The sequence below is a fragment of the Sciurus carolinensis genome, chromosome 11, assembly GCF_902686445.1.
Source record: "Sciurus carolinensis chromosome 11, mSciCar1.2, whole genome shotgun sequence".
In the NCBI taxonomy this organism is placed as follows: domain Eukaryota; kingdom Metazoa; phylum Chordata; class Mammalia; order Rodentia; family Sciuridae; genus Sciurus; species Sciurus carolinensis.
Genome location: NC_062223.1, coordinates 63557385 through 63577577, shown reverse-complemented (window position 1 = coordinate 63577577; position 20193 = coordinate 63557385). Strand labels below are relative to the sequence as shown.

The window sequence follows — 20193 nt, the reverse complement described above, 5'->3', positions numbered from 1 at the left end:
CTAGATGGAGTCGGAGCGAGGGAAGTGAGGAAAAGCTGCGTTTAGACAGGGTGTTCCGAGTGCAGAGCGCGAAGGAGAAGAGGTCAAATCCGGGAGTCGGGTACCAGCCAAGGACCCAACCAAGACGGACATCCCGGGCGACTGCGAGAGCGAAGCGTCTGCACCCGCAGCGGCCACGGCCAGTAGGAGACCTGAAGGGAAAGGAGAGGGCAGGGGCGAGGAAATCCAGAGAGAGTGCGTTGATTGGTCCCCTCTTCGGGGCGTGCGCTCTTGTGCGCCAAATGATTGGTGGCGAGAAAGTAGCAGGTAAACCGGCCCCCTGCCGCCTTACCATTGGTCAGCGGTCTCTATAGCTGCCACGCAACTGGCCAGTGGGGCTCAGAGCCGCTCACGGATTGGTCAGAAGCGGCCTCCGAGACCAGCTCCCTTCGCGCATTCGGATTGGCTGGCGGGAAGAGGCAGGTATCCGGGCTCCGCGGCTCCTCCATTGGTGGGCGGGGAAGGGGGGTTGGGCAAAGCGATTGGTGGGCGGGGGGCCGGGCCTGGGCCGGCGGGGAGCGGATTGGTCGGAAAGTAGGTTAGTGGTGCGACATTTAGGGAAGGCAGAAAGTAGGTCAGGGACGGAGGTGCCTGTTTACCCGCGCCGGACTCACCGCCGCCGCCGCCGCGGGATCCGAGTGCGGGCGCGGGCGCGGGCGCTCCCGGCGAGCCACGGTGAGTGTCGGACCGCCTGAGGCTAGCGGCGCGGCCCGGGCACCCCGTCGGGGGCCGTTAGCACCCTGGCAGGCGCGGCGCCCCCGCAGCCGCCCGGGGCGCAGCCCGGCCGCCGGGGAACCCTGCCCGACGTGCCCGCTGCCGGCCTTAAAGGGCCCGTACTCGCTCCCTGCCCCCACCCAAGCCGCGAGGAGGCTGCGCCCCTTAAAGGCGCCGCGCCCGGCCGCCCCCATCTTCCTCGCGGAGGCCGGCACTGCCGGCCAGGGCCGGCAGAGGTGCCGCAGGCGCCCTAAAAGGCACCGGGAAAGTGTCCACGGGAGTACCCACCTTTCCTTCGCGGACATCGCTACCTGGCGGGAGGAGGAAGCAGCCAGCTGCCTCTTAAAGGGATAGCTCTGTCCTTTGGGAGTAGTGATCCGGCGAGGGCGAGTCCTATGTGTAATAGTCGAGAGCAGCAGGGACCCCCGATGGGAGCGGTTGTCCCCCAAGGGCATTGGGGGAACGATGCTGTGTCTGCTCTTCCTCTCCTTCTTCACTTCCCTTTCGGGAGCCCGCGAGGCTGGGTGGGGGCGGGGAGGGCGTCTCCGTCGGATTGGGGAGTCCGAGCCTGCCCGCCCCTTCGGCCCTGTAGCTGGGGCTAGTGCTGCACTCGGGAATCCCCGACCCGGCATGGAGCCGACCCCAACCTGCGAACTTTCGCCTGGCGAGCTCGGACCAGGTCCTAGGCGTCCCGGGAAGATCCCCGGTGGGTCTGCAAGGGCTGCCCGACGGCGTGGGGATGTCGCCCGGCGCTCAGGTGCGGGCCCGCTTCCGGCTCTGGAGCTCTGGAGCCCCGCGGAGGGCGCCGCGAGTCTGACTTCAGCTTAGAGGTTTGACAGATGTCGGGGAAGGAAAAGATTTCCGCTAGCGATTGCCGGGCGTTGACTGTCAAGAGAGCTCGGGTTTGCCCCGAGGAAGAAGTGAAGGGTAGAAATTAACGCCGACCTTGTGGGGCGCGTGTCAGCCACCCCGAGGGGTCGCGAGAGCAGGGAGAGCGCAGGTGCCAGATGATGGGCTCAGGGGAAGGAAGCGCTGCATTGGACGCTGTTGTCGAATTCGTGCTGGCGGGTGGGAGACCCGCTGACCCTCCCGGCACTCGTTGCCTTATTCCCATTCCTCTCCCCGCCTCAGTCCCTTTATGGTCACCTCTCCTTGTTTTGGCACGTTGGTGGTGCTTGCGGTCTCGGGTCTCTCCAGTCCTTACATCGCTGCTCCTCGGCAAGGAATTATTAGCCAAGTTTTCTCACTCAGCTTCCAGAAATCAGATTCGGTATTTATGAAGAACATTTTTTTTTTTTTAACAATACCTGTATTTCCAAGATCTTCGTTTGGTTTTGTTATTGTTGTTTAATTCATAAAAGCTGTCTATTAGATGCATATCATTTCCCCAACTCTTGCTTGTCATTTGTCCTTCTGACATCTGCTGTCTCCCCTTTAATCTATTTTTATATAACAACTATTATTTTAATTCTTCAGGTCCCATTGATATCAAGATCTGTCAATTTGGGTTGGTGGAGTTTTTAATTAATGTACCCGTTGAATCATGAGCTTAAAATAATCATTGCTGCTCCTGAGCAGTTTTGAATAATCTTGTGCTCTCCGTGCTTGCAAGACTTAAAAAAATCAGTACTGTTAAATTTTATTTCCATATCAATGAAATTCCAAAATATTTTTAAAAATACAAAATTTAATCTTCTAGGTTTAGCATTAGTGCTGAGAGTACTTTATTAATACATTTTAAAAATAGTTTGTTGCACATATTTAGAATGGAAATTGGAGATTTCCTGGGCAGGATTTGAAAATGAATTTGTAGAGGTATTTTGATTCTGATTGTAGATGTAGTCAGAGAATAGCAATAATGTTAAAATGGTACTTAAATTTGTATATTATTCTAACACTACAATTTAAAAAGGGAGAGAAAAGAGCAGACGTGGTGGAAGAGCACTAACCTGACTCTTTTGGCTGTGCCTCTTGGGACAAGTTACTAAATCTTTCTGGTTTCTGTTTGCCTCAGATGGAAAGTAAAGACAGCTGAACTAGGTGATGTCAAAGGTTCCTTCTGCTCTTAAGTCCTGTAACTCTTTAAATATTTAATACATTTGAATTCAGGTTGATATTTACTTCCTGGAACCTCCAGAACATTTGAGCTGAAGTCCTGTATTCATAGGAAAGTTAAGCAAATCAACAGATGGTGTTTTAAAGGAACCATTTCAAATGATTTATAAAATGATGACTACTCACAAGCTTGCTATTTCCAGGAGAGGTTTGCAATGCCACAGGTCAGGAAAAGGTAGGGAACATGTTGTCAGATTTATCCTTTTATACCAATAGTCAAAATAGAATGTATATACTAAAAGGATGGACAAGTACTGCAGAAAGACTTGGCTACATTAACAAAACTACATTGAGAATATATAAAAAACTATAATATTTAATCTCTCTCTTTAGTGTAGAGGTTTCCTTCATCTATGAGCTTTCTTCTATTTGTAATTCCATTAACTCTCACTGTGTAGCAAAAGGTCAACATTAAAGAAAGTTTCTGCCCCTTACAATGTTACAATAACAGGCAATGATTTTAGTTTGTACCATGCCAACTACAGTAGGCACTTGCAGGGAAATAAAGTCCTTTGTAGTCCTTGAGGTTTAGTTAGGAGCTCAGGGATATAAGCATGTCATCCTTCTTCACACTCTTATTTCTCTTCATTATTACTTTATCATAAGACTGATTTACCCCAAATATCCATCCTGTCTTTTCTCCTTTGTCTCACAAAAGAGGACCTATTCTGACTTAAGCGCCACATCGTCTTTTTTTTCCTGTTCAAAATATCCTTTCCCTGTTGTCCCCTTCTTTCCTCTCAGTAGAAAGAAAGCAAGTGGATACCTCCTCTGTTTCCTCTGATTGAGCACTCACAATGGACAACAGCCTAGGACCTGGGACTTGGGTTCAAGCAGGGTGGCCTTGGACAGTGCTTGATTTCTCTGACCTTAGCCTCCTCCTCTGTGGTGTAATGACAGTGTCTATTTCTTGGAGTCTGTATAAGAATCAAGAGAGAGGTGCCTAAAAAATGTCTAGCATACAGGAAGCCTTTCTTTGGTGCCTGCTACCATTCTTTCCCATCTCCACCAGGGTCATGGCACCGGAATCCTTTTGGTTATTTGTCCTCAGCCTCCCCACCAAGAGAAACCTTTGTCTTGACTTAGGACAGGACATACAGAAGGGGAAGAAGCATACCTGCTATGATGCTCTTGTCCACCAAGCAATTTACATGTATCTGTACTTGGTCCCCTGAGTCTGTCTCTGTGCCTCCCTTTCCACCAGTCTTTCACAGAGCAGTGTTCACCCCTCCACTCTGTCATCCATCACCCTTCTTTAATTTCTTCCCAAAGTTTCTTCCAAGCCAGATGCAGTGGTGCACACCTGTAATCCCAACTGCTCACAAGGCTGAGGCAGGAGGATTGCAAGGACTAAGATGTAGTTCTACAGTAGAGCACACACCCCCCGCCCCGCCCCTGTTCAATCCCTAGTGGTGAAAAAAAAATTCCTCTGAAAACTTTAAATCTTGAATTCCAGGGGCCTGGTCTCACTCCTAAATCCTTATTCTTGACCCATTTGCAGCTTTTATTTCATCTGTCTTTCTCCCTTCTGAAGTCCCTCCTCATTCTACCTTGGGTCATGCTGCTTTCTTGAATCTCTTCCGGCACCCACTGAAGGTAGGCATCTGTCTGCCTCTGCTATTCATACTGTCCCTCTCTGCTGAGGGCTCCTCTCTAGTCCTGCCCTGTCCCTCTGGCTTTAGCTGATAGCAGGTCCATTATAGACATTATTGGCTTGTAGCTAACTGTTATTGCCTTGAAGTTACAGGTTTGTGAACTGCTTGCAAGCACTGTCCCAGAGAATCCTCATAACACCCCAGAGCCTATATCCATCCACCCTGCAAGCTGTCCTTTGAGGCAATTTGGATGGGTGATTTAGAACACAGAGTCTGGAGCCAGATTTCATACTCCAACTCTTCTTTACTTGTTTTATGATCATGGTCATGTTGCTTTTATTCTCTATGTCTTGGTGTCCTCCTCTATAAAACTGGGATCAATCCCTACCTGCAAGAGTTATGGTATAGATTGAATGAATAAAATATTGGAAAAATATATGTCAAGCTATTCATGACACAGCAAATGCTCAGTGGTTGTTTGCTCTCAGTATTCCTGCTCATCATTGCTGTGGGGCTCTTTGATGGGTGTGTAGGGTTCTCCATGTCCAGTTCACCTATCTGCCAGACTTTGCTGTATGTCTAGAATTGTCCAGAGAAGCTGGAGGTCTGTTCATCCCCTGCATCAGACATTGGCCCAGGTCTTCCTCACACCCCACAATCTTCACATGTCCAAATCTTCCTCTGCTTTCAAGTCTAAGCTCAGGTGCTTGGTCCTGCAGGCACTGTTTTCTCCTCACATCCAGCAGCAGTGTCCCCAGCCCTTGACCCATCTCTAATTCCCTTAGATTCTGCTGTACATCATGTTAAATTGTCTCTGGTAATCTTTCTCCTACTCCCCTACATTGACCCCTTTGGGAGGAGTTCCTGGTTTTCTCAAAATGACAGGCAAAGGGAACCTTCAAAACATGCATATCCAGTGCCTATTCCAGTTAAAGATCTCAAGGAAGAGATGAAATAGGATGGGCATTCAGGGATGAGCAGAGGGAGGAGGGATGCACACACCATAGAGAGCTGGGATATGAAATGAGAGATGCAGCAGGGGCATGAGTGACTGTGGCTGTGAGTGATTAGGTCTCATGGAATGAGAGTTTGAGGTGGGGACTTAGCTTCAAGGGCAGATGAGATTGGATAAGCTTTAGTCATCTTTGCTTCAGGGGAACGTTGAGTGCTGGTATATAATGGAAAATAATTTTTACTTGAGTACATGCTGTCCTTTTCAATAGTATAAACTCATGTTTGTCCAGCCTGGGTAAATAAGGGGATGGATGGTCTGCCTAATTTAATATTCTGGTTAATACTTTATCCACCAATTTTTGCACATATATGAGGTAAAACATTTACATGTATTTATTCCTTCAACTACTGTTTGAAATGTGCAACTTGGCAGATCATTTAGCTTCTCTGAGTCTGATTTACCTCATTCGTAAAATAGGAATAATAATAATTATGGTAATAGAAGCTAACATTTAATAAGTGCTTTGTATGTGCTGGCAAATGTGTTGGTTACCTTAGACTTATTAACTCTTTTGGTCTTTGGAACTACCCCATGAAATTGGCACCACTAATTATCCTTATTTTACAAGTGAGAAAATTTTAAAAATTGCACAAGGTCACTCTGTTGGTAGGTTTGGAGCAAGATATGTATCCAGTGAACTCTAGAGCCATTCCATACAACTCTAGCAGATGCCTTCTGGGAGGGACCACTATGTTAGATCCTGTGTGGCAGGTACCCAGCACTACAAGAGCCCACTATGCCTTTGGTGATTGCAAATCATTGTTACTGTTGATAAGTGTGTGTTTACCTCTCTTATAGCAGGACTGAAGGCCTTTACCAGGGGATGTGAGGGACACACATTCGGCTGTTACTCTGATAGCAGTTATAAGGGCTTCTGGGCATCTTCTCATGTCCTGTTGAACACGTTGGTCTCTTGCTTTTCTGAGGCGTTGCTCTGATTCAGGCACCATGTTGTTCAGCCACCTCCTCCCTAGGCTGCTTTGTGTGAGATGAACCTGCAGACCTAACACACTGCCCCTCTGGAGCCATCCACAGAGCTCCTCATGCAAAGGAGGCCTTTTCAGAAGTCTCTCATCTTCATCCTCCTCTCCCTAGCTCCTTACCTCCAAGACCTTACCTTTGGTGTATCTGCCGGTTTCGGTGTATACACATTATTGTATCTTTTAAATGCCAGTTGTTCCCCGAATACATTTAAATAGTAAGGGAAACATTGTTTTATGTCAAGTACCTGTTACATAAAAATGTGTTATATAATGTTCAAATATATACTGCACAGCAAAGTTAGATACCACTTTGTTTTTCAAAGAATAAAAGGATAATAATCACAGGCTATACTGAATATAATTAATCTCCAATCAGAAAGTGTGGAAAGACATGCTCTTCCCTTAGAGCTACTGATTTGAACCCAGTTGTCCTTCTTGGGTGCCCTGAGACTAGGATGCTTGGGAGTTGTGCTGAACTTGCTAGAGGGTGCTGCAGTGAGATGCACTTTCGCCTTTGTGGGAAGGGAACGGCCCTGGTATCTTGCTCATTTCTCCCTCCCTCCCCCTCTTTCTCTCTCTCAAGTTTGAGTGAAGAATCTCCTTTTGTCCCCTCATATTTAGATTACCATGGCCAACCTCTAACCAGTTTTCTGGTCTACTCACTACTTCTTTCAATTTTCCCCCACAGGATGTGGTCAGCTGTATCTTCTAAGAACACCCTATGTCCAGTCTTCTAGGCCTCCCAAGGCCAACCCAAGTCTTCCCTGCCAGCCTGCTCCCACCCCAACCTCTATCTTGAGACCCAGTCCAGTCTGAAGTTTGGTCCTGCTTGTCTGCCCTGGGTCCTCCTTTGGCCACCCAGTTAGTTCATACTCTCTTCTACTGTATTCTTCACTCAGTTGTTCCTGTTATCAGAAAGATCTGTCATCCTTGACTCTGGCTGCCTTGAATCTCGCTTCTTTGTGAAACCTCCTCTGAGGACATTTGCTCCCGTTACATACTAGCTCTCATTACTTTTGATTGCCAGCTATGTATTCAGAGGGAATGATACTTCATAATTAGCAAATTGCCATATCATGCCTAATTAGGATGGCCAGTTCTCATTTTTTAATTGTTTCATGATGAATTACCTTGTCCTCACTTCCCACTCTCCAGCTCTACACATTTTCTCACTGGGTGAAACTCGTTGGATCCATACCATGTGCCCAGCACTGCTCTGGGCACTGTGGATATAGGGACGAACAAAACAGAGGCCAGTAAAAGAAGCAGACAACAAACAATGGAATATGTTAGCCACTGGTGGTGACAGGTACTGGGAAATAAATCAAATAGAGCAAAACAATGGTAATAATTAATGGTGGCAAGAAGGTTGTTTAGCTGTATCGTCAGAGAAGACCTCCCTGAGGAGGTGACACCTAGCTCAGCTTCGGAAAAATCTGAGAAAGTATTACAGGAAGAGGTGATATCAAGTACCAAAGCCCTGAGGTTGGAAGTAGTTTGGTGTTGCTGAGGAAAGTAAGGCCAGTGTAACTGGATTAGGAGTTCCTTTTGTGCAGATGTTTTCTCCCTCCTCCTTCCTCCTCATAACTCCAAACCCAGTGTTAGAAAGGCCCTACAAATACTTGCATGTTGAATTAGAGCACTTGCCTTTGGTGATATTATAACTAGCAGTGTAACTGTACCCTGCTCAAAAGGCCTTTAATAAAACATAATGCATTGTTGGTATACATTGTTACATATAAACAAATTAAGGGTCCGAAGGGTTTCCTCATAAGTGTACTCATAGCATATGTCACCAGTTATTACTGTTTTAATTATGTTGTGTACAGAACTTCAGACCTCAGAATTCTGTTTTACGTGCACTACCATCTTAAGAACAGGTTTGCTCTTAAAGTTTATTTGTAAGGCAGTATAAATTATTCTATATAAAAAACCATGAACTAAATAGTGGTTTAGTTTCCAGGCGAGCCCACAAAAGCCATTTAGTGGCGACTATGGCTAAAATCATACTATTTAGTACTAAAGCATTATTAGTATCGATTTAGCCTTCTTTTGCTAGGCCCCCTCATCTATACTGCATTATAGTTATTTAATATTAGTTTTAACCATTTACATTTGTCACTTCCACTGTTTTTTCTGGTCTGTAAGAAAGTTTTATGAAAGGAATTTTTACCTTTGTGCCTTTAAGATTTGGTCTCATGTTTTAAATGAGAGAACAGAGCACAGAGTGAGGAACAGCTGGACCGGGCAGCAGGAGAGGCCCAGTCACCAACTTGCTGAGTAACTTTTGAGTAAGCCATCCTTACAGAACATTGATTTTTTTCAGGTCTTTCTCAGCTATGAAATCCTGTGTTTTCTCACCATAACAGGAAGACATATGTATACTTCATTGTTCAAACCTGCCCTCAAATGCCCACCTCCATTTTATTCTTGAAGAAGTGTATGGGCATGCAAATAATGAGAAATTCAAGAAGCTCCCGTGTATAATGCTCAGCAGTTCAGCTTTCAGTATGAACCTTGATTTTGATCTGCTATCTTTCTTGATGAGTTTAAAGAAATTTGTCCTAGAACTTTTGGTCCAGATAAGATTCCTGTGTTCTTGGCCAACTTATCTTCCATATAATTATGTAAATCATTTTTTTCTTTTAAACTCTTGGGGATAAAAATGGTGACTATGGTTTGTTTGCTTACGAAATACACTTACAAGTGCCCTTAGGGAAATGGAATGAATTTGCAAGGAGAGAACAGAGCTGAAAGAGTGTGGGATCAAAAACAATTTTAAATGTTAAATGCAAAGCTATTTTCAGTATCCTGCTGGAAGAAAAGAAATTTTTTCCCCAAGGCTTAGAAGAGATTTCTGCTTCAAAGGAGAAAGGAGCCTAAGGTTTTGCGGTGGTAGAAACCACCGATCCTTTAACCAACTACTACCCCTCCTTTTCCACCTCTGAGTTTTGTTTTGCCTCATGGTCACTTGCCATTTGAGAGGTTTGATATTTAAATGACGCTAGTGGCAGAGCTTAACTGGCCGTGTTGAAATGATTGAGGTGCACAGTACTGTGGATGTCCCCAGAGGATTCTAGAGTGAGGGATGCCTCCTTGGGAGTGACAGAGCATTTTTAGGACTGCCCATTTGGTCAGTTTGGAGTGGTATGTTCCTTTTATTTGTTCCCTCTTACTTGAAAACAGCAAGGGGTTGGGCCAAGAAGTTGTTGCTTCGTGGACTTCACATTGGAGAGAGGGTAATTGTACCTAGCTTTCTTCTTTAGATGCTGACATATGAGCAGGAATATTATCTATTTTGTTCCTGCTATATCCCCAGCAACTAAGACAGTGTACAGAATAGTCACTCAATAGATACTTGCTTCACTCTCTAACAGAATAGGCTCATGAACTTGGGGTTGTGTAGTATTTTTCTCCAGACCAGAACCCAAATTCTGCATTTCCTTTGGACATTTGTCATTTATGTGGTGTGTGTATGTTTTTTTTTATTATCCATGTTGGTCAGATATCAGTGCCTTTTACTGATGAGGAGGAGTTAACTGGCCATGGTTGTCCCTACTTTGTTCATGTTCATATTTATTTTATCTTTAATTGGCTCCAAAGTGCAGCAAATCAGTAGCTGAGCCACATCAACTAGAAGGAAACACATTGCATATTCATGTGGGTATAGTACGATAGGTTTGTTTATTCATTCAACAAATATCTAAAGGGAAACATGGAAGGCACCATGCTAAGCCCAGAGGAAGAACAGAAATTGTTGTTATGATCAAGGAACCTGAGGCTTCCCCTCTTAAAGATAATCCCAGGCCACACGTAATGCTAATGACATGCTCTAGACTATAAATGCTGCAGGAATTTAGAGACTAGAGAGATCTCTGTGAGTGTCATAGAAGGGAAGTGACTTTATTAAAGTTGTCAGGTTTAATTTAGACCTATAATTTTATCTAGGATTTAGTTCACAGACAAGGTGAGGACAGGTCCTTTTGGGATTAGAGAGGTGGGAACACAGCAAAATTAAAAGGACAGGGGTAGGGATGACTAGTATTTCCTTGAAATGGAAGGTTCTTGAATAGCAGTGGGAATTTAAATTTTGGAAGATCATTCAAGGCTAAAACACAAATTCTGCATTTCAGATGATTATAATTGCCAATTTCTATAGAGTCCTTGTAATGTTCTTAGCATTTCACAAATATTAACAAAACCTTCATGAAATAGACATTGTTATCAGCATTTTAGAGATGGGGAAGTTGAGGCACAGGGCAATCTTAAGGTCACATAACTTGAAAACAAGCCACGAGCTGTCTCCCAGAAACTTCCAGGTGTAGAATTTGGGTTGAGGGGTGTTTTAGAATCAGAAGCCAGAAGTGGACAGGGTTCTGTTTAGCCTGCATCACCATTTTATAAATGAGGAAACAGTGAAGTTAAGTGACAAGTCAAAATTTACCTAGGGAGGTAGAGACTAGTGGCAGTGGAGAACCATTGGACTTTTTTTTTCCAATGGCATAAAATAATTTCCCTAAAGCATGAATCCAGTATTAATGTTCTAGTTGCATTGGAGCACAGAGTGACAACTGCAACAGAGGTCAAACAGGAGGTTAGGAGGTGAATCCAGGCAAAGGGGGACAGAAAACCAGAACTCAGAATTAATTGACAATTATGCTAATCGGCATGGCTGTTATCAGTCTCCCTTTAGATTCTGGAGTGTGGTGAACATCTGCCTGTGTGAGTGGCTTTTAAGTGTGTGAATCTGCACTGTACTGTGACTGAGATGCCTAAGTTAATTAATTCCTCAGAAGCAAAGCACCATTATGGAAGACAGATGTTTAAAACAAATACCCACATTTTATGGAAAGAAACACCAGGTTAGGAGTCCAATAACCTGCACTCTAGGCTGCTTCTGCTACCAATCACCATATACCTTAAGCCAAATCACTGGTGTTTCAAACTGAGCCTGATTCCTTCTCTGTGGAACAGACATAACAGTTCTTGTCCAGCCCCTTACCATGTGGGTCTGATGCTTGAGTGAAATAAGGAAAGAATGCAGGGCTTGAAGTGGTATGGTTGCTTTTGGCTTCAGGGAGCCATTCTGCAGTTTTGATAGTGAAGGTGTATTGTCTGGGAGGGTCAGAAGGAAATTCCCCTACCTCCAGGGCATGTTGAGGGATGTGGCGCTGTCCGCCACATGGGTGCTGACAGGCTCCACTTTATTGGATAGGGCCGTGTTTTAGAGACAGTTACGTATTTTCCCCCCAGAGATGGAAAGCCACAAGCCTAGCCGTGGATGGAAAAGTTAGGCCCAGATATCCATGTGTATTTGTTCTTCTCTGGGAATACCTCTCAGGATAGTGATGGGCAGCTATGAACCAGAAAATCAAGTGTCAGAATCTAGCCAGCTGGCCAGTCGGGCATTCTTGGATGTTTCCTCTATCCTGAGGCATTAGGCAGAAATCCAGAAGAACCTTGATTAGCCTGGGGAATTAATGGATGAACCAGCACGCTGTCCAGGTAATAACTGGTTATAAAACCTGTAGCAAAGCCATTACTGGGATCTGCCAATCTTAATTTTTGTGAAAAATACATATGTATTTACAATTGTTAATAGTGGTACCTAATATTTGACTGTTGACCATATGCCAAAAATATGCCTTTCCTCATTTACTCCTCACAGCAGTTCTATGGGATGGGTGGCATAGGTCCCATTTTCTAGTTAGGAAGACTGAGAGTTGGAGGTGCCACAGATGATGCATGCTATGTGCAAAGGCTGTGATTCAAACCCAAGACAGTCTGGCCCCAGAGTCTGTACTCTTAACAGCTACCATTTTTCTCTTCTCTTTCCTGCACCCCAAAGTACAGGAAAATCCTGGCTCCATTTTGAGTTTTCTGACAGTACAGTGGATCTTTGGCACACATTGTCAGTTGATAGCCCGTGTTGCCACGCAGTGGCCTTGGCTCACTACAGCTCTCTTTTCTTCACAGCCCATGACTGACATCCTGCCGGCTGCTCTGAGGCTGGTGAGCAAATGGATGCCAGTGATGAATGCAGCAGAAAGACTTAACTCTTGCCAGCTAATGCATGTGGAGGAATTTAAAGACAGTAAAGAGATTGCTCTTGGTCTGTTTTCAAAGAGTGGCGGATAGCTTGTAGTCAGTCTAGGATTTCAGAGTGATGCTCATCAGAATCTTCCTATAAAAGCTTTTCCAAACAATGCCATTTTACATTCCTATGTGATATACAGTCTTTTTATATATGATGTTGTATTCAGTCTTCACCACATCTCTCTGGATTGGAAAATGGCCTTGAGAGTTTATTGACAGCTGGTTGGTGGCAGAGCCAGAACTTCAGTATTGCTTTTCTGACTATAACTTCCACTCTCTACTCAAGATTTCTCTTTGCTTTTCTACTGAAGATGTTATTAAGTGTTCTGATTCGCCATATTTAGAAATCAGCAAGAATTATTAATGTGAACTACTTTGTGCTGTACACTGTTACTGAATCAGAGTAAATAAAAGTCATGTGACTGTTTTGTTGTGTTTAATTGATTTGCACCTCTCTCTATGGTACAGAATACACATACATCTTTTGTGATATATTACTTGGAACAGCTACCTTTCTATCTATAAAAGTTCCAAGGATTTGATAGATGATAAACATGGAGTTTATATAACTTCTTTTTAAAAGTTGACCATTGAGTTTTTGCTCAGGAGCACAAGCTCCTATTATGATAGTTTCCATGGAGATGCTACCTTGCCTTGCATGGTTCAACTTTCAGTGCCTTTTCTAGAAGTAGAGTGAGCTGCTGAAAGAGAAGACTGGTCGTCGTTGTCACCTCAAGCTGTTTCCCTTCTGTTTCTGTAGGAGACTGATTTGCTTTCCTGGTTCCTCTCAGTTTTCCTCTGACCCAAGCATAGATCATCTTTGAGGTTCTGGTGATTTCATTTTTTAAAAGTTTCCCACAAAATAAAATTGAATGGAATGCTTGCTTACATACATGTGAACATCCTTTAAAATATTTTAATGAGGGACAAGGGGCTTCACTAGAAGAAAATAGTCTCATTCAAGCTTCTTGGGCAAGTTCCTCTGTTAGGGAGACCCATAGTGGCTGAAACCAGGTGAAAGTTTATTTCTCTCTCCTTTGCCAATCCAGAGAAGAGAGAGTCCAGGTATAATGTCTTCAACATCCTGTTCTTTTGCCAGGGGTCAGAATGTAGTCATGTGGCTGCATAACTGCGAAGGAGTCTGGGAAATATCTTTAGTTGGGATGCCATGAGGCCAGCAAAGTCTTTGTTTCTAAGGGTGGAAAAGGAGAACAGCACTGGGGAAGGCTAGCAGTCTATCATTGTGGTAGCAACAGCAGGAGGTGAGTAGATTTGGAAGCTGGTGCTACAGAGCTGGGAAGATGCCTGAGTGAAGGGTCAGAATCTAGGCAATCACACTGAAGCCAGGTGAGTGCACCCATGTAGAGGTTAGGGTAGCTCATCACTCAGAAACTGCCCAGCCAGGTCAAACCCAGAAGCAAATCTGAACAATCTGAAAGAAAGAAGAGTCACCAAGGTGAATGGTACTTTATTTTTTATTTATTATTATTATTATTATTATTATTATCATTATTTGCAGTGCCGGGGATTGAACCCAGGGCCTTGTGCTTGTGAGGCAAGCACTGTACCAACTGAGCTATACCCCAACCCCACGAGTGGTACTTTAGAAAGATCACTGGATGAGATGTCAGAGACCTACGTTTGAGGCCAGCCCTCTCAACTCATAATCTGGGACAAAATTACTCCATGAACGTTGGTTTTACCATCTAGAAAAGGGAAATAACCATGATGGCCACCTCCACCCCCAAGGTTTAGTGTCAAGCCGGTAATGAATAGGGAAGCTCTGCAAACTACAAGTCCATGGAAATGTGCATAGCCTCTGGTTTATTCACACTTGTAGTCCCAGCACACAACCTGGTGCCTGGCATGGGCATATTATTGAACAATGAGAAATATTACAAGGAGTGGGAAAAAATGCATGTGCTAAGTCTTGCCTAGACAGTCTTCTCTTCTAGGCAGAAAGGTTCTTGTGCTAACTTCCAGCCAAACCCTTGGGCCCATGTGTAAACCAGGTGCCCACCAAAGGCAAGGGCTGTCAGCAGGGCAGCTCCTGCCTGGGTGGCACAGTACACATATATCCTTGGCAAGGCCATTACTCACTCCACTCTGTAGGTGATGGGATACAATGAAAATGGGAGCTACAGTCCATGAATGGGAACTAATCATTTTCACATGATTTGGTCCACCTGCAAATTGGAAGATGAAATCTTTCCAAAGTCATTGAAATTTTTTTAATTAATTTTTTATTGTAAACAAATGGGGAGTCATTGAAATTTGATTTCTTGCTTCAAAATACTAAGATGCAGTGTAAAAATTCTGTTGATCTGAAAAAATGTGTCATTTGTTCAAAGCAATACATATTTATTAAAAAGGAGATAATAGGCAAAAAGAATATAAAAATGAGCATAATAATCTAATGGGGAATTTTTGTCCTAATAATAGTACTTTTTTTTCTTTTGGTGTGGAAATGGGGGCTAAGTTGAATAATTAGTTTTGTTGTTTTTTAAACTTCATGAAGGGCTTCTATTATCCATTTTGTTGTTTAATTTATTCACTAAGAATGAACTTCTTTCCTGGAACTCTATGGAATATTTTTGGATGGACTTTCGGAAAAGAAGCAGCTACTGAAATTATATTCACGATATTGTCTCAGCTTTTTAAAAATCTCATTCATAAGAAGGAAAGTGCACCAAAATATTAACAGTGGTTCTCATCCCTTACTCCGTGGTCAACATTGAGCATGTATCACTTATAATCATAAAAGGGCAGTAAAAAAATTAGTCTTAAATTAATACTCTCAAGCCAAATTTTTGCTTTTGGTGACCTGGCCTGGGCTCTACACTCTTAAGTGGTCTCAGAACTATGGCGATTCTTTCCTAACTAAGGCATTAAGGAGCCTGCGGTAAGGAAGCTTTCCTTCTACACAGCAGCTAACAAGCTGGGGGCTTCTCAGGTTTTAGGAAAGGTATTCAAGTTAACGCTCCTCCCGGAACCTGGCTAGCCTTTATTACAGTTACTCAAAGAAATGAATTCTGCAGGGTTCCTGCCCACTGGGTGACTCTTTCTCCTTTATCCTGTATCACAGGCACCCCGACCCCATTATCCTGGCATTGATGCCCCTGCAGCTGCTTCTCACAGGCCCCTTTCATTTCTAATGTTCTCGTTCACATTCATGACTTTGTTTATTTGGCTGTAGCTTCTTCCCTCCAGCATCGTTATAGACTGAAGAGAACTCACTGGTGTCCTTCCTTCTCCCTGTACAGCTTCCCTCCCTCTTTGTCATTGCTCAGGTGAGTGGCCTGAGAGCAGTGTTCATAGGCTGGCATGAAGAGGAGGGGTTAGGACTGCCACTGGGCTGGCAGAACTTTGAGGAGGGCACTGGGCTATCCGTTCAGCACTTGACCCACACCTGGCTGGGCAGCTCTGGTGTGACTCTTGAAGATAACTTCTTGGTATTTGAAGTCAGACAGTTCCCAGCTGTGCATTCATCTGTTGAGGTCCTTCAGTATGGCAGCCACTGCTCTAGATCCTGGCTCTAGGGACAGTGATGAGCAGGCAGACCTAGTCTTGGCTGATTGCAGCTTTTATTTTAGTTGGGGAGAGAGAAGCAGGTAACAAGGATAATCAATGAAGATAATTACAGGTTGTAAGAATGGCCAGAGGAAGTGACAGATGCCTGCTTAGAGTGGAGTAGAAGGCCAGAGTTGGGATAGGAACCCAGGTCTCTGATTCCAAAGCTTGGCTCTTTCTGTGTCCTCTGGACTTGTTGATTGGGAGGAATGAGATTGAGGAGACCTCTAGGGAGGATGAGCTGCTTCTGCTATGCAGACAACCTGGACCAGACCATGCTTCAGGGGGAGCATCAAAAACTGAGGGCATGAGCCAGGGGCTGACTCTCTTGGTCACTCTAGTTGTTCATCCCTGGACTGCACCAGGTGAGTGGTCATCTTTTCTGAAGAGTTACGAGCCAGTTTACACACACAAGTTCAGATTTGTGCATGCTGCAGTTTTGTCTGAAGGCACAGTTATATTTTCTCTCCTATTATTTTCAACTATTTTTAAAAAATTCGTATAACTTTTTTTATTGTGCCAAGTAGGGCCTTTAAAGACAATAATCATATGCAGTCACCTTCATTTCAAACAAGACAAATTAAAACTTAAAACTTGAAAGACATATTCTCAAATCAAGTGTAGTTTCCCAAATTGAATGATTGATTGAATATATTCTGCATTATGACAATCTCTGATTTTCTCCTTTTATTTGCGACTCTTAATGATTTTTTTTTTTTTTTTTTGTACTGGGGATTGAATCTGGAGTGCCCTATCACTGAGCCACATCCCTAGCCCCTTTAAAAACTTGTATATTTTTGAAATTTTGAGATAGGATCTCCCTAAAATGCCGAGGCTAGCCTAAAAATTATGATCCTCCTGCCTCAGCCTCCCAAGTCTCTGGAATTACAGGCATGCATGCTGAGTGAAAAAAAAAATTTTATTGGTGCAATATGGTTTTACATAATCATGGAATTCATTATTACATATTCATACATACACACAATATAACAGTGTAATTTGGTCAATTTCATTTCCCAGTACCACCCCTTTTCCTCCTCTCCTCCCTTCCTGGGTTCCTTCCTCTACTGATCCCCCTTCTGTTTTCTTGAGATTTCCCTTTCTTTTAACCCTTCAGGAAACTATCTTTAATTGACTCCCCCTTGTTTCCCCATTACCCAGCCACCCACGGTCCCTTTCCTGGTGGTTCAGATGTTTGCCTTTGCACATATGGAGAATATTTGGACTTTACTGCCCTGTCTGAAGCTCTGATCAGCAACCCAGACCCTTCTGAATCTCTGTCTCCTGGGCTTTCGACAATGCAGAAAATCTGGTGGCTAGCAAACCCAAGTGATTTCACTGAGCATCCTCACTGCATCTTCTTTTGACTTTCCTGTCAGATGTTGAGGCTTGGCTATTTGTCCAGCACTTCACCTTCCCCATCTCTGGAGGCCCTCAGGACCTTCAGCTCTGTGCAGTTTTAGCAGCCTTCCTCCTGCAAATATGAACGATGGTGCTTTTCTGGCCCTTTTCCTCCCCATTTCCTTTACAAAGAGCAGAACCTTTGGAACTTGTCTTGTATCTGTTTGATGCACTTATGGAAAAATTTCTAGTTATTCATCTCCTGAAGGGGGTCTGAGGAATCACTTGGTTTTCAGAGCTTCCTCACTCCTCTCCTACCCACGAACTGTGACTTTGCACCAGAAAATAAGTCATTCACGCAGTGATCATTTAATGCTCCTCCCAGGGTCCAGGAAGACTCTTTGTTCCCAAATCCAATTTCCTTGCATGGAGAGAGCTTGGTACTACTCTCATCTTTGGTTGTTGTATCTTCCTTTAAAAGCATATCTGCATCCATGAGATGACGAAAGGGTGGTGTGCAGAAGGCCTGAATTTAAGCCCTGGGGTGAGGTTGTTGCTTTGGGGAATGTACTATTTTTTCAAAAAATGTTTGCTGGCTTGGATTTTGTTTCAGCCTTTGTCTCATGGTTTCCCCCAATTCATAGAAGGGCTTTGGGGTTCACTGTATTCAGCCACATGGTTGTTGAGTCTGCCCCTCCCGTTCACAGTCATCCTTAGTGAGGGGGCCTTTCGCTTCTTGTCTCTGCTTGTGGTTCTGTGGCCTTAAACAGCTCTCACCCCCATCTTGATTCCTATGAAAATGTTGTCAGGAGTTTTGGGGACGCAGGTGCTATTTGGCCTCAGGGTGTCATTGCTCCCATTTGGAACATGCCTGTCATAGTCTTTATAACTCAGCCACATCTGCAGACCTCCTTTTATGTGGCCACACATGAAGGGTAAAGTACATTCAGTTTGCTCTGTGTAAGCAACTTCATTTTATTTTTAAGCTTTTATTTAACAAAAATAAATTTTTGCATTTTTATTTTTCAAAAAATGTATAACCCATAAGTTGCTCCTTAGTGCATTTGAATGACTCCTCTCTCTTCGCATACATTATGACTGGTTAACACATGGCCTTGGTCTGACCCAGCCCTGCCTGGCTGGCAAGTCTCCCTACCTCATGTTCCTCAGCATGGAGTGACTCCCTCTTTGAAGGAAGAATGGCAGAAATGGTCCTTTCCGGTGTTTTGTGACAAGACAAACCTGGAGATGGCAGGAGGGTTGAGGGGTCATCCTTTGGCTCAACATCAGTTATGGTCTATTCTGTGCCTGGTATAATGGGCAGGCCCTGGAGCATGGAGAGCAAGAAAATGCCTGAGATGTGTCCACGGGCTGCCTGTGGACTAACATGGGGAGGACGAGAGTGAGCTGGGACTGGGTTAGGAAGCAGTTGTTCTGGTGCAGGGAGCAGTGCCATCTTGGACACTGCTGGTGGCTGTTGGTGTGAGAGAGGGCAAGACACAGACAGGCCTTCACTGGCTGCCCTTGCTGTTTGTCCCCAGGACCCAGCCCCCTGATCCATGATCCTGCCCTTCCCCAAGCGTGCCAGACCCTAGCAAGCTCCTGTTCCAGGGCAGATACTCTTCATCCCCCCACTCCAAGAGTGCTCTTCTCTCTGCTTCCCAGTCCAATAGCTCTGCCACTGACTTGTCCAGTGACCTTGAGCAGGTTACCAGATCTCTCTTGAACCTCAGTCTAGTCTTCTGTGAAAGAGCAAATATTGAGCCTACCTCTTGAAGTTGTGAGGGGAACGTGACATGTAGTTGAGTGTGGTTATTGCAGTAACCTCCCAAGCAGTCTCCTTCCATCCTTGTCCAGCTACTGAGTACTCTGCGCAAATCAGGTCAGGCCTGTGCTCAGAACCCTCTCAACAGTAGCTTCCTGTCTCACTCAGAGGGAAGGCCAAATCTTAGCATGACCTGCAAAGTTTCCCAGTACTTCTTTGACCACTTCTCCAATCCCTGCCCCACAAGCCACAGTACCGGTTCATCAGTCCTGGTTTTGCACAGTTCAATGTGGTGCAGATGAAGTGGTGCCACCCCCAAACTTATGTAGTCCACAACTTATGTGGACTGTACCTTCTGGTCCAGCCTGCCTTTCTTTTGCTTCACTCAGCCACATTGGAATCCTTGTGTTCTTCAAACCTGCTAGGTGTGCTTCCTGTTCAGGCTCTACCTGCTGGCTGCTCTTCTACCTGGAATGTTATTCCTCAGGATGCTGGTATGGCTTGTTTGCCTACCTTTTTCATGTCTTTTCTCAAATGTCACCCTTTTAAAAATCATACCACATAGCCCACTGCCCCCTGAATATTCATTCTCTCTCTCCCGCTCTGTCTTGCTTTATTTTTCCTCTTAGAAGTTGTCATCATCTAATGTATTACATATTTTACTTATTTATTTGGTTCATTTTCTGGTTTTTGCCAATACAGTATTAACACCGTGAGGGCAGTCACTAGTATCTTACGTTATTCACTGCTCCATCACCAGTGTCTACAGCAGTGTCTTCAGTAGGGGCTCAGGGAATAAGTGAATGAGTTTGTGCTAAAGCGGGGTAGCGTGTTGGGTGCAGTGCCTATTAGCACACAGGAAGCACCCAGTAAATGTTGGCTGGCCGTATTTTTATTGTTGTTAATTATCCTTCAGGGATAGGTTTCAAATGTGGCTTTCTCTGAGCCCTTTCCAGTCCC

At 44.5% G+C, this 20193-nt stretch overlaps 1 protein-coding gene across 10 annotated transcripts in view; it reads left to right on the top strand.

Moving 5' to 3' along the window:
• The first annotated feature begins 555 nt into the window (after positions 1 to 555).
• The window catches only part of Bmal1 (basic helix-loop-helix ARNT like 1), a 99407-nt gene continuing 79769 nt past the window's right edge, over positions 556 to 20193 (top strand). For 5 of the 10 annotated variants that reach the window (XM_047515737.1, XM_047515734.1, XM_047515736.1 and 2 more), the window contains exon 1: positions 563 to 714. The gene's annotated coding sequence lies outside the window, so the exon portion shown is untranslated. Of the gene's footprint in view, positions 715 to 20193 lie in introns of all 10 variants that reach the window. The other 5 variants (XM_047515741.1, XM_047515743.1, XM_047515740.1 and 2 more) reach the window with 2 other exon arrangements.